We start from the raw sequence: 15223 nt of genomic DNA, 5'->3' as shown, positions 1-15223 counted from the left end.
AGCAGTGGCTTGCGGGGGCTTCCTCTCCTCTCGATGGAGCTCGGGAACGAGGGCACGGGGAGGCAGCAGCCTCGGGCAGAGGAGGAAGAGGAAGGAGCTCCCGTGGCTTCACTTGCTGCTGCTGCTGGTAGCCGGTGGAGCTCGAGCGAGGTCCACCGAGGTGGCTTGGTGGTGTTGAGATCGAGGAGGAGGGGATCCTGAGAAAGAGGAGAGTAGGTGGAGTGGCGGCGGCGATGGGACAAACGGCCTAAATTTTAGGGTTGGTCAATATATATACGTTATTGGATTAGGTTAGGGGGTATTCGGTCCGTCCGATCATAATCGGGCGGTCGAGAAAAATAGACTAAGAAGTCCAATTAACAAAACGGAGACGTCTTGTAGATGTTTGGGGATGATCCAGACACAGCGGTGACGGAAGTCCAGTTCGGGTCCGGGGCAGCTTTCAGACGCGCGCGAGGAGGGCCGCGGGCTGACAAGAGAGGTTAGGTTGGACCTGACGGTAGGTAGTGGGCTTTGTAGACGGCCTAGAGAGGAAAGAGAGGGAAAGCCCGGCAACAGTTTTCGGAGACCGAAAACGTCCAACGTTAGACCGGCTATACTGCCGCTATAATTATCCGTTGGGGCATCAAACGATCTCCGAATGCGATGAAACTTGACAGGCGGTCTATCTACACTATAATAAGACCACACGTCAACTCTCATCCCATTCCGAGAACATTTTCCGGCCACTTATAAAATACTATTTTGGACATGCCGCAGGCGCGTGCAAGTGTGTCTGGGCTCAGAACGGACAACGGAGAGAACGAGGAGGCCGGGACGGATGCAAGTTTTGAAAACATGATGATGCAATGCACATGATGACATGACAAGATGCGACACGCAAGCAAATGACATGGCAACGACTGCGAATAACTGGAGGACACCTGGCACATCAGTCTCGGGGCGTTACACTCCTCTCCGACATCGTCGTCCATTCCATCGATGTCTTCGAAGCCGTAATCAAGCATGTCAGTTAAGTCCTCTACTATGGTGATGAAGTGGGTGGTGGGTGGGACGTAAAATTCCCCGCTCTCAGCCCCTAGTCTGGGCTGGGTGCAGTTCGAATGTTGCTCCTCCGTAATCACGAGGGATCGCATCAAGTCCAGAGCCTCTCTTAAAGGTGAGGGTTGTTGAGGGAGAAAATAATTCGTGGAGTATGGCGGGAAGGGAATCCCTTGGCCGAGCTCACACGATGCTGACTCTGAGATTTCAGAGCCGGCGTCCAGGGAAGAGTCCAGCTTGGTGATGGACATCGTTGACACTGCTTCCTCTGACTCTCCCGTACTGGGCTTAGTGGCCATAGAGAGTCCGGCGGGTTTAGAAATCCCGTCTTCGGTACTGGTGAGGCGCTCCGGCTCTAAGGCCAGAGCGGAGGTTGGGATCGTGAATCCTTGGAAGATCAAGTCTCCTCGGATATCAGCGACATAATCCAAGTTTCCAAAACTAATCTGGTGACCTGGGGCGTAGCTGTCGAACTGCTCCAGATGGCTAAGCGAGTTGGCCCGTAGTGCGAAGCCGCCGAATACGAAGATCTGGCCGGGGAGAAAAACCTCCCCTGGGGCAGCATCGTTGCAGAACATGGATGAAGCCATCGAACCTTCTGACGGCACCACAGTGGAACTCTCAATGAAAGCACCAATGTTGGTGTCAAAACCGGTGGATCTCGGGTAGGGGGTCCTGAACTATGCGTCTGAGGTTGTTGGTAACAGGAGACAAGGGACACGAAGTTTTACCCAGGTTCGGGCCCTCTTGATGGAGGTAATACCCTACGTCATGCTTGATTAATATTGATGAGTATAGGGGTTACAAGAGGTGATCTACCACGAGATCGTAATGGCTAAAACCCTAGACGTCTAGCCTATATGATTATGATTGTCTCTACGGACTAAACCCTCCGGTGTATATAGACACTGGAGGGGACTAGGGTTGTACAAAGTCAGTTACATAGAAAGGAATCTTCATCTCCGAACGTCAAGCTTGCCATCCACGCCAAGGAGAGTCCCATCCAGACACGGGTGAGAGAATCTTTAGTCTTGTATCTTCATGGCCAAACAGTCTGGCCCATGTCCAACAGGCCGGACGCCCGAGGACCCCTTAGTCCGGGACTCCCTCAACCGGCCGGGCCTCGTGGGGCATTGGCTCCGGTTCGTCTGGACCCTTTTGTCCCGGTTCGAGACACGAACCGGGACCAACGGTCCTCGCTCCTAGCCCACATCCATTGGTCCCCGTTCATGCTGGAACCAGGACAGAAGGGGGGCCTTTAGTCCCGATTGCAGCCACGAATTGGGATCAATGAGGTGGCTATATATACCCCTCACCCGTGAGCAAAGCACTCCACTGCTCTGTTTTTCTGGCCGGCGAGGGGAGAACTTTGTGGTGCTCTAGCTCACCTCCTATGCACATGAGGTGTTCGATGAAATGCCTGAGCCACACTAGTTAACTTTCTCCTCTCGAAGCTCGACCTCCAAGCTCCATTTTCCTCAAGATTTGTCTAGGTTTAGCGGTCCGTCACGTCCCGTCCCTGTCTTCACCGCCGTCGATTGCCCGCGCTGATCTCGCCGCCAGCACCACCGTGGTGAGCCTCTTGCTCTTATCTTCTTTCTGAAAGAAAAAAATTCTTACTTGTATGATTAGATAGATACTTGTCTAATTTTCTTACTTTTATTATTGCTTGTTATTATATAGTGCGATGGTTTTGGTATCCGCCCCCGTCGGCCCTCGTCCTGTCTATGATCGGATGTGGTATATATTATCTTTTATAACTATTTGGTTCATTTATTGTTTATGACAATTATGCCGACCAACGTGACATAGATTTTATTTATCTAGGAGGTATGTGAACCAGAAATTCCAACCGACCCTGTTGTCGAGAGGTTAAATTTAGTTGAAGAAGAAAACAATTACTTGAAGGAAAAAATAAAAAAATTGAGGAGGAGAAGATGATATTGGAGTTGCATGTTGCGGATGTCGTCGATGATCACAAGATCAAGATGGATGCAATGCGTTTGAAGATTAGAATGATTAGAAAATATGCCATTCATACCGAGGCATGGTATCATTATGCCGTTGGATGAACTGTTAGCTTGGTTGCGATTATGATCGCATTTGTTGTTGCATTGAAATGTTTTACATAGTTTCAATGTATGATTTAATTAGATGCTCTGGAGAGCTATATGTTGTTCAATGAGAACTATGTATGTAATTTGGTTGTAATGTGATGATGAACTTCTATTAATTTGGTCACTTATCTATCCATGATGTTCTATAATGGTTTTTGACACACTTAATTATATATAATGCACGTAGATGAACCGACAATGGATGTACGGTGACCACACACCTCCGAGTACATTAAGGGCGTGCATAATTATCTTGAAGTGGCTGAGGCAAACAAGCAGAATGGCTTTATGTATTGTCCATGCCCTATATGTGGGAATACGAAGTCTTACTCTGACCGGAAAATCCTTCACAGCCACCTGCTTTATAAGGGTTTCATGCCACACTGTAATGTTTGGACCAAGCACAAAGAAATAGGGTTATGATGGAAGACAACGAAGAAAAAGAGGATGATGACAACTATGTGCCCCCTGAATACGGTGATGCTGCAACGGGGGAAGCTACTAAAGATCAAGAGGAACCGGACGATGTGCCCGATGATGATCTCCGACGGGTCATTGTTGATGCAAGGAGACACTACGAAAGTCAAAAGGAGAAGCTGAAGTTCGATCGCATGTTAGAGGATCACAAAAAAGGGTTGTACCCCAATTGCGAAGATGGCAACACAAAGCTCGGTACCGTACTGGAATTGCTGTAGTGGAAGGCAGAGAATGCTGTGCCTGACAAAGGATTTGAGAAGCTACTAAAAATATTGAAGAAGAAGCTTCCAAAGGATAACGAATTGCCAGACAGTATGTACGCAACAAAGAAGGTCATATGCCCTCTAGGATTGGAAGTGCAGAAGATACATGCATGCCCTAATGACTGCATCCTCTACCGCGGTGCGTACGAGGATTTGAACGCATGCTCGGTGAGGGAGTCCTGGATTAGGGGGTGTCCGGATGGCCGGACTATACCTTCAGCCGGACTCCTGGACTATGAAGATATAAGATTGAAGACTTCTTCCCGTGTCCGGGAGGGACTTTCCTTGGCGTGGAAGGCAAGCTTGGCGATACGGATATGAAGATCTCCTACCATTGTAACCGACTCTATGTAACCCTAACCCTATCTGTTGTCTATATAAACCGGAGGGTTTTAGTCTGTAGGACAACATACACATCAACAATCATACCATAGGCTAGCTTCTAGGGTTTAGCCTCCTCGATCTCGTGGTATATCTACTCTTGTACTACCCATATCATCAATATTAATCAAGCAGGACGTAGGGTTTTACCTCCATCGAGAGGGCCCGAACCTGGGTAAAACTTCATGTCCCTTGTCTCCTGTTACCATACGGCCTAGACGCACAGTTCGGGACCCCCTACCCGAGATCCGCCGGTTTTGACACTGACGTTGGTGCTTTCATTGAGAGTTCCTCTGTGTCGTCGCCGTCAGGCTCGATGGCTCCTACGATCATCAATAGCAATGCAGTCCAGGGTGAGACCTTCCTCCCCGGACAGATCTTCGGCTTCGGCGGCCTCGCACTACGGGCCAATTCGCTTGGCCATCTGGAGCAGATCAAAAGCCACGCCCCTGGCTGTCAGGTCAGATTTGGAAGTTTAAACTACACGGCTGACATCCGCGGGGACTTGATCTTCGACGGATTCGAGCCACTGCCGAGCACGCCGCACTGTAACGACGAGCATGATCTAGCTCTGCCGCCGAACGGTGCCCTGGAGGCCGCACCCGCATCGGCTCCGACCCTTAATTCGGAGCCAACTACGCCAATCAAGGATGGGCGGTTGGACACCACCCCGGGGGCTGCGACCCCAATGGCGATTGACCCGAACACCAGCCCCGTACTCTGCGAGACTCGTGAATCCAAGGAGCCGGACTCCGAACCCTCCACGCCCCTGCCAATCGAATCCAATTGGGCGCCGATTATGGAGTTCACTGCTGTGGACATCTTTCAGCACTCGCCTTTGGGCGATATCCTGAAGTCATTGAAGTCTCTGTCTTTATCAGGAGAGCCCTAGCCGGACTATGGTCAGCGAGATTGGGATGCGGACGATGAAGAAATTCAAAGCCCACCCATCACCCACTTTGTAGCCACTGTCGACGATTTAACCGACATGCTCGACTTCAACTCCAGAGACATTGACGGTATGGACGCCGATGAAGGAGACGATGAAGAACCAGCGCCTATTGGGCCCTGGAACGCCACCTCGTCATATGACGTATACATGGTGGACGCACCAAAAGATGACGACGAGGAGCGGAAGGACGCATCGAAGGCTTGTTCCCTCGAAAAGCAGTCAAAGCGGCGACGCAAGCGCCGCCCCAAATCCCACCTCGACAGAAATAGCGATCACACAGACCCAGTGCTGGAGCAGGGCGAACCGCTGTCGGACAACGGCAATCTGGATAATCAAACCGAACAAACAAATCCTATCAAGGATAATGGTCCGGACGACATAACGCCGGACAGACACCCGGAGCAACAGACTGCCCGTAAAAGGCTTGTTGCCACCGCGAGGAGCCTGAAAAATCAGAAGCAAAGGCTCAAGGCCGCGCAAGACACACTCCAATTCAGATGGAGTAAAATACGTAGCACTGCAGCAAGGTACGGCGACAATCGCCCCTTCAAGAGCTACCCGAAGCGGAAGTTGCTACCCGAATTTGATGAGGAGGCCTCAGAACCCCCACAACCAAATATCGAAGCAGCCACCTGGTCGGATAGACGACCCCTCTACCAATACAGAGCGGCATACAACGCCGCTCACCATACAACACGCAACCAATGCGAGGGCTTGCACCCAAAGGACGGTGTAACAATATCCATCTATGGACCACGCAAGCACGCCCCAGCATACAATGCAATACAACAAACATCCGAACAACGCAGTACACCCAGCTACAGGGGTGCCGCACACCCCCTATGTTTCACCGATGAGGTTCTGGACCACGAATTTCCAGAAGGATTCAAGACCGTAAACATAGAGGCATACGACGGAACAACAGACCCTGGGGTCTGGATTGAGGACTACATCCTTCATATCCATATGGCTCGAGGAGATGTTCTCCACGCCATCAAGTACCTACCCCTCAAGCTCAAAGGGCCAGCTCGTCACTGGCTCAAAGGACTCCCCGAAAGCTCCATCGGAAGTTGGGAAGAGCTCGAAGACGCCTTTCGGGCAAATTTTCAAGGGACTTATGTCCGACCTCCGGATGCGGACGATTTGAGTCATATAACTCAATAGCCCGGAGAGTCAGCCCGAAAGCTTTGGAACATGTTTCTTACTAAAAAGAACCAGATTCTCGACTGTCCGGACGCCGAAGCCTTAGCAGCTTTCAAGCATAGCGTCCGTGACGAATGGCTCGCCAGACACCTCGGCCAAAATAAGCCGAGAACAATGGCCGCATTAACAAACCTCATGACCCAGTTTTGCGCGGGGGAGGACAGCTGGCTAGCCAGATGCAGCACCAGCGACCCCAGTACATCTGAAGTTAGAGATGGAAACGGGAAATTACGGCGCAACAGCAATAACAAACGCCGGAATAAAGAAGACAACACGAAGGGCACGGCAGTAAATGCCGGATTCAAAAGCTCTCGGCCAGGTCAAAAGCCGCCTAAAGGCATCAGGGATGAACTGTCTAGCCTCAACAAAATTCTGGACCAAGTATGTCAGATCCATAGTACCCCTGGTAAACCTGCTAATCATACCCATAGATAATGTGGGTCTTCAAGCAGTCCGGCAAGCTCAACGCCATACATAAGGGGGAGGATACACCAAGTGAAGACGAGGACGAGCCTCCCAAGCAAGACACGGCAGAAGAAAAGAAATTTCCACCAGAAGTCAAAACAGTAAACGTGTTACACAAAATCAAGGGAAAAACAATACGGCACTCCCAGGAAAGTATACCCAAGTGCCTATCACTATGAAGTCCTGCCACTGGTCATCTCAACCGATCACTTTCGACCATCGCGATTACTCAGCATGTATCAGACATGCCGGGTGGGCTGCCCTGGTATTAGACCCAGTAATTGGCGGATATCACTTCACAAGGGTCTTGATGGACGGCGGCAGTAGCCTAAACCTAATATATCAGGATACAATACGCAGGATGGGGCTAGACCCAACACAAATTCGCCATAGCAATACTACCTTAAAAGGAGTAATGCCAGGCCCAGGGGCTCGTTGTACGGGCTCCCTCTTACTACAAGTTATATTCGGCTCCCCCGATAACTTCCGTCGCGAGCATTTAACTTTCCACATCGCTTCGTTTCAAAGTGGCTATCAAGCACTGCTCGGACGCGAAGCTTTCGCTCGCTTTAATGCAATACCGCACTACGCCTCCCTCACACTCAAGATGCCCGGTACACGTGGCATCATTACGGTGCACGGAAATATCAAGCGATCTCTGCGCGCCGAAGAGAGTGAGGCTGCCTTGGCCGCCACACACTAAAGGCGCCCGGACAAATGAAAGCATCCAATAGGTCGTCAAGACCTCAGATACAACTAATCAAATCCGGCGCCGCTATTTATACGGAAATAAGTGGCCACACCCCTATTTGTCAATACAAGGGGCTCAACGCGCGCAGACAAGTGGCCATTTCTTATCATCTTGAATTACACATGGTTTCTTTAAAAACTATCTTTTTGCACGACAACTTTTTGACTTAACTTCCTCTCTTTTACAGACAATCATCATGCTACACCCGTCCAGGATACGGCACAACGGAGACACAGGCGCAGACGTGCAGCAGGGACCCGCTCCAAGGATTCTTTTTAGATTAAGACCCTGTGTAAACCTTTTTTACTGTCTCTTGTTGATACATATCCACCATTGAGAAGGATGCTGACGTCTTGGCATGTGGCCACGCCAGAACAATGCACGTACCTGGACACAAGGGGCTTCTTACAAAGGCCATTACTTAGGCCTGGTTTATACCACAAAGACCGAATACCGTAGGGAGTGTTCGGCGTCGCGAGTTTGGCCCTATATGCATCAGCTCCAAATCATTGTCTTTGGTCAAATGTTGGATTTGCCCGGCTCCTGTGTTTTGGTGCCTTACATTCCGCTTTACCGGCTAAGGTAGCACCAGGAGAACTACTGCGATTGTGCCCTGGTTCATCCGGACGAGCACCTCAGTAGAGAAAGCCGAAAACTGACTGTCATGATATAGCATGAGACTGGTCAACCACTCGATGTCCTGTGGGAATGTTAGAATTCCTCCGCCTTAATGAAGGGCTGTTTTCCGGCCAGGCATGTACGCACCCCGGAACCGGGAGAGTGCGGAGCCACCAGGGGCTATCTAGTAGCCCCACTGTCAAACTCCTATGGCTAAGTGAAAGTGCTAAAGCATTATAGTCCGGTTGCCTCACTCGCTCTGCTATCACCTCCTTAATAGGACCAAGACGTTGGGTTAAGTGTGAACGCGTGTTTTGGCGAGCACCTCCGCATTATATGCATGGGGGCTGAAGCCAACGACTGCAATCTTTCAGGTTATACACATGTATACGTAAACGGCCGCCCAAGAGGCATCATATTACTTTCAGGCAAAAGTATAAAAATAGCCTTATAAAAATTTATAAAAGCATTTCGCTTACAATGAGATTACATATCACTCAAACATAATATTTTTTGAGCACTGGGTCTCTATCAAACGGCCACCCTCAAGAACTTCTTTAAAATAGTGCTCAGCAGCCTTTCGACCTATAGCCGAATCCCGCACTGCAACATTGGTATCATCCATCTCCGCCCAGTATGCCTTAACACGGGCAAAGGCCATCCGTGCGCCCTCTATGCACGCCGACCTCTTCATCGCATTAATGCGTGGCACCATGTCAGGGAACTGCTGCACCAAGCTGAAATAGCTGTTCGGTTTTGACCTTCCCGGCCACAGCTGATCCACAACAGACCTCATAGAGAGTCCGGACAACCTGTTTAGTTCGGCCCATTCGGCTAATTGGTCAGTCAATGAAAGTGGACGCTCGGGAGAATGGAATTGCCTCCTAAACAGCTGGTCTACTCCACGGTCTGTCTGACCCTGGAAGTACTTGGCCGCATCGGCAGCGCTCGCTGCCAAATCCATATACACATCTTCCGAACTCCACAGCCGATCCAGAGGGGCATACCGTGGATCTCCGAATTTCCTCCGCAACATAAAGGATTTCCCAGCTACAATATCCCCGGCTTCCCGCAGCTCGTCCTTCTTTGCCCTCATAGCAGAGCGGAGATCCTTTTTTGTCGCAGTAGCCTTCTCAAGGTCCGATGCCTTCGCTTGGTTTTCCTTTTCAAGAACCCGGCAACGATCGGCGGCGGCTTTTAATTCCACAGCCATCTTGGTCATCTTGTCTCGGGTCTCGCCATGCGCGGCATTCTCGGCTTGCAACTCTTCGGCTGCCTTCACAGCAGCCGCATTACCTAACCTCGCTTGTTCCTTGGCTCGGGCAAGTTCTGCCCGCAAGGCTTCAACAGTGGCAGCTCCATCTGAAGTCACAACATATTTAAGATACTAGCATCATGCTGCTCTTCCTATGTGGCGTTTACCAGATATTGACACTTACCCTGTGCCTCGTCAAGCCTTTTGTTAACAAGCTCGATGTCGGCGTCTGCCGCATCCAACTGCCGTTCTAAATGGGCAAAATCGCTAGTCCGGCTAGCCGCTGGAGCTTACATAGAGGCATTATGGTTATTACCTGGGAATATGATCCTCTGTTCATCGCCGTTTCCGACGACAACCAGAGTCTCAGGGGCTACTATCTACACAAGGCACACCTAGCATGTGTAGGACTATCATACATTCTTTTACGTACCTCAAAGCCTGTCAGTAGACTCATAAAAGCTTCATGCAATCCGCTTTCGGCGGACGATATTCTCTCCATCACCGTATTCATCAGCACACGGTGTTCATCTGAGATGGCCGCTCGCCCCACCAACTCCCTCAGAACATCCGATCGCACACTAGACGGTGCCGGACTCTTTTGTCCGCTCTCTTCGGGAGCCGGACATTGGGAGCTTCGGGGGTCAACGGGATTATCTTCTAGCCTCACCGGACTCGGAGAGGCCCTCCGCGACGACATTTCAGGGTTGCCCGCTTCCGGAGCGGAGGAGTCCGGAGGAGGCGTTTCGCTCTCCATCATCTCTGGAAGAAGATCCCCCGAAGATGAGCTCATTTGAGAGGGGCTAAGGCCCGAACTGCAAAAATATATGCGGTGGTTATCTTCTCAGAAGAAAAAGATGGCACATCTGTACTATCAAAGGTATTTTGGGTCACTTACGACTCGTGGGAGGATTGATCCCCCCGCGGACTTTGTGCGGCAACAACGCCCCCCAAGGTGGGACCCTCTGTGCGAGACTTCTTCTCCCGTTTGGAAGCTTCGGCTTCCGAATCCCCGGGCGCAGTCCTTTTCCTCTTCTGGTCGCCTTCCCTCATGGAGACGCTCGCTCCCTCGGCTAGAATGGGCAGCGTTGGGGGCCCGCGTCCGCCCTTATTATCCTCCACAGTATCTTCCTTCAAGGGCTCCGGACAAGGTGTAGTCTGGAGCATCTTTTCCAATACCGGATTTTCCAAACCCTCAGGGAGGGGGGCCGAACACCGAATCAACTTCGCCTTTGTTATCCAATCTTGGTCAAAAAGCAAACTCTCAAAGATAACTTCGTAACAAAGTAGAGAAAGTATGTTCGGCCGGAAGATGCCTTACCTGTTCGGCGGTGCGGTTGCTACTCAGGCCCACGTCCTCGGTGATTTCTGGACACTCCGTCTGAGGTCCGAAGAATGATTTGTACATCTCCTCGTGCGTCAGGCCGAGAAAATTTTGAATGGCACGCGGTCCCTCGGGATTGAACTCCCACAGATGAAGAGGCCGGGGTTTGCAAGGCTGGACTTGACGAACTAGCATAACCTGTATCACCGCAACCAAACTGAAATCTCCATTTAAGAGATCTCGAATGCGGCCTTGTAGTATAGGCACGTCCTTGGCTGGCCCCCAGCTCAGACCTCTGTTGATCCATGACATCAGTTGTGGTGGGGGGCCCGAGCGGAAAACAAGGGGGCCGCCCACTTGGCACTTCTAGGAGCCGTGATGTAGAACCACTCCTGTTGCCACAATTCAGACACCTCTGGGATCGAACTTTTGGGCCACGGAGCTCCCGTCATCTTGCGTATTGAGGCACCTCCACATGCTGCATGCTCCCCCTCGACCAACTTCGACTTCACTTCAAAGGTCTTGAGCCATAGGCCAAAGTGAGGGGTAACCCGGAGGAAGGCCTCGCACACGATAATAAATGTCGTGATATGAGGAAAGGAGTCCGGAGCTAGATCACGAAAATCTAGCCCGTAGTAACATCAAACCCCTGACGAGAGGATCCAGGGCAAGGCCTAGGCCTCGGAGGAAGTGGGAAACAAACACGATGTTCTCGTTAGATTCGGGGGTGGGGACAGCCTGCCCTCGGGGAGGCAGCCGATGCAAAATCTCGGCGGTCAGATATCTGGCCTCCCTCAACTTCTTGATGTCTTCTTCCGTGACGGTGGAAGGCATCCATCGGCCTTGAAGGCTAGATCCGGACATGACTGAAGGTTCGGGGCGCCTGACCTGAACTTCGGGCGTTTGAGCTTGAGGTGGGGGAAGGATTCGATTGAGCACGGGAGGGAAAAATAAAAGCCTTGTCCCCTTTATAAAGAGGGTGAATATCAAGCGTCCTCTCCGTGTCCGTTTGGACTTGACTACAATCTAGGAGTCCTAGAAGCGGTTGGGTTACCCTCGCCCGTATTGATGAGAATCCCGGAATAAGGGGGACACGATCTCTGCTTTAACATGTCGTGCCAAGGAAACCGCCTCGCATAACGCGCTGAGGTGGGATAATGAAACGACTCGGATAAAGGCTTGGCCGTGGTGTGTCACGCTACGGAATACGTCAACAGATTAGATTGGTGTAAATATTATTCTCTCTATGGCAATATGTGGAAACTTATTTTGCAGAGCCGGACACTATCTTTGTGTTCAAAATCTTCTATGAAGTACTTGGAGGAGGAACCCGCCTTGCAATGCCGAAGACAATCTGCGCGCCAGACTCATCGTCATTGAAGCCTGGTTCAGGGGCTACTGAGGGAGTCCTGGATTAGGGGGTGTCCAGATGGCTGGACTATACCTTCAGCCGGACTACTGGACTATGAAGATATAAGATTGAAGACTTCGTCCCGTGTCCGGGAGGGACTTTCCTTGGTGTGGAAGGCAAGCTTGGTGATGCGGATATGAAGATCTCCCACCATTGTAACCGACTCTATGTAACCCTAACCCTATCCGGTGTCTATATAAACCAGAGGGTTTTAGTCCGTAGGACAACATACACATCAACAATCATACCATAGGCTAGCTTCTAGGGTTTAGCCTCCTTGATCTCGTGGTAGATCTAATCTTGTACTACCCATATCATCAATATTAATCAAGCAAGACGTAGGGTTTTACCTCCATCGAGAGGGCCTGAACCTGGGTAAAACTTCGTGTCCCTTGTCTCCTGTTACCATTTGGCCTAGACGCACAGTTCGGGACCACCTACCCGAGATCCGACGGTTTTGACACCAACACTCGGTATGCAGTGCATTGCGGTATATGGTCAGACGAGATGACCCTGGTGATGTTGACGGCGAGCCCCCCAGGAAGAGGGTTCCTGCCGAGGTGATGTGGTATGCTCCTATAATACCACGGTTGAAACGTCTGTTCAGAAACGAAGAGCATGCCAAGTTGATGCGATGACACAGAGAGGACCGTAAGAAAGACGGGAAGTTGAGAGCACCCGCTGACGGGTCGCAGTGGAGAAAAATTGAGAGAAAGTACCGGGCTGAGTTTGCAGGTGACCCAAGGAACGTATGGTTTGGTTTAAGCACGGATGGCATTAATCCTTTCCGGGAGCAGAGCAACAATCACAACACCTGGCCCGTGACTCTATGTATGTATAACCTTCCTCCTTGGATGTGCATGAAGCGGAAGTTCATTATGATGCCAGTTCTCATCCAAGGCCCTAAGCAACCCGGCAATGACGTTGATGTGTACCAAAGGCCATTAGTTGAAGAACTTTTACAGCTGTGGAATGGAAACGGTGTACGTGTGTGGGATGAGCACAAATAGGAGGAATTTATCCTGCATGCGTTGTTGTTTGTAACAATCAACGATTGTCCCGCTCTCAGTAACCTTTCAGGACAGACAAACAAGAGATACCACACATGCACACACTGTTTAGCTGACATCGAGAGTATATACCTGGACAAATGCAGGAAGAATGTGTACCTGGGGCATCGTCGATTTATTCCGACCAACCATTAATGTCGAAAGAAAGGCAAGCATTTCAAAGGCAAGGCAGATCACCGGAAGAAGCCCATCATGCGTACCGGTGATCACGTACTTGCTATGGTCAATGATTTACATGTAATATTTGGAAAGGGTCCCGGCGGACTATCTGTTCCGAATGACGCTGAGGTACGTGCACCCATGTGGAAGAAGAAATCTATATTTTGGGACCTACCCTAATGGAAAGACCTAGAGGTCCGCTCTTCAATCAACGTGATGCACGTGACAAAGAACCTTTGTGTGAACCTACTAGGCTTCTTGGGTTTGTATGGGAAGACAAAAGATACACCGGGGGCACGGGAGGACCTGCAACGTTTGCACGAAAAAGACGGCATGCCTCCAAAGCAGTATGAAGGTCCTTCCAGCTACGCTCTTACCAAAGAAGAGAAGGAAATCTTCTTTGAATGCCTACTCAGTATGAAGGTCCCGTCTGGCTTCTCGTCAAATATAAAGGGAATAATAAATATGCCAAAAAAGTTTCAGAACCTAAAGTCTCATGAGTGCCACATGATTATGACGCAACTGCTTCCGGTTGCATTGAGGGGGCTTCTACCGAAAAACGTCTGATTAGCCATTGTGAAGCTATGTGAATTCCTCAATGCAATCTCTCAGAAGGTGATTGATCCAGAAATCATACCAAGGCTAAGGAGTGATGTGGTGCAATGTCTTATCAGTTTCGAGCTGGTGTTCCCACCATCCTTCTTCAATATCATGACGCACGTCCTAGTTCATCTAGTCGACAAGATTGTCGTTCTGGGCCCCATATTTCTACACAATATGTTCCCCTTTGAGAGGTTCATGGGAGTACTAAAGAAATATGTCAGTAACCGCGCTAGGACAGAAGGAAGCATCTCCATGGGCCATCAAACAGAGGATGTCATTGGGTTTTGTGTTGACTTCATTCCTGGCCTTTAGAAGATTGGTCTCCCTAAATCACGGTGTTGGGGATCGTAGCAGAAATTTAAACTTTTCTACGCATCACCAAGATCAATCTATGGAGTCATCTAGCAATGAGAGGGAGAGGAGTGCATCTACATACCCTTGTAGATCGCGAGCGGAAGCGTTCAAGAGAATGGGGTTGATGGAGTCGTACTCGACGTGATCCAATTCACCGATGATCCTAGCGCCGAACGGACGGCACCTCCGCGTTCAACACACGTATGGAGCGGACACACGTATGGAGCGAGACGTCTCCCACGCCTTGATCCAGCAAGGAGGAGGGAGAGGTTTAGGAAGAGAGCTCCAACAGCAGCACGACGGCGTGGTGGTGGTGGAACGGCAGTACTCCGGCAGGGCTTCGCCAGCTCTTAACGGAGGAGGAGAGGTGTTGGGAAGGGGACGGGCTGCGCCCTTTGATGTGGCCTGCAGCCCTCCCCTTGCCCCTCTATTTATAGGGGAAGGAGGAAGGGCCGGCCCCCTCTAGATGAGATCTAGAGGGGGGCACGGCCAAGGGGGTGGCTTTCCCCCCAAGCAAGGGGGGCGCCCCCTCTAGGGTCCCCACCCCAACCCTAGGCGCATGGGCCCAAGGGGGGATGCGCCCAGCCCACTTGGGGCTGGTTCCCTTTCCTCTATGGCCCATGAGGCCTCCGAGAGAGGTGGCCCATCCCCGTGGACACCCGGAACCCCTCCGTGGGCCCCGGTACAATACCGATATGCCCCCGAACCTTTCCGGTGACCGTATGACAACTTCCTATATATAAATCTTCACCTCCGGACCATTCCGGAACTCCTAGTGA

This window comes from Triticum urartu, chromosome 3 (genome assembly GCF_003073215.2).
Source record: "Triticum urartu cultivar G1812 chromosome 3, Tu2.1, whole genome shotgun sequence".
In the NCBI taxonomy this organism is placed as follows: domain Eukaryota; kingdom Viridiplantae; phylum Streptophyta; class Magnoliopsida; order Poales; family Poaceae; genus Triticum; species Triticum urartu.
The sequence above is the reverse complement of the archived record's forward strand: the minus strand, read 5'-3'. Positions refer to the sequence as shown.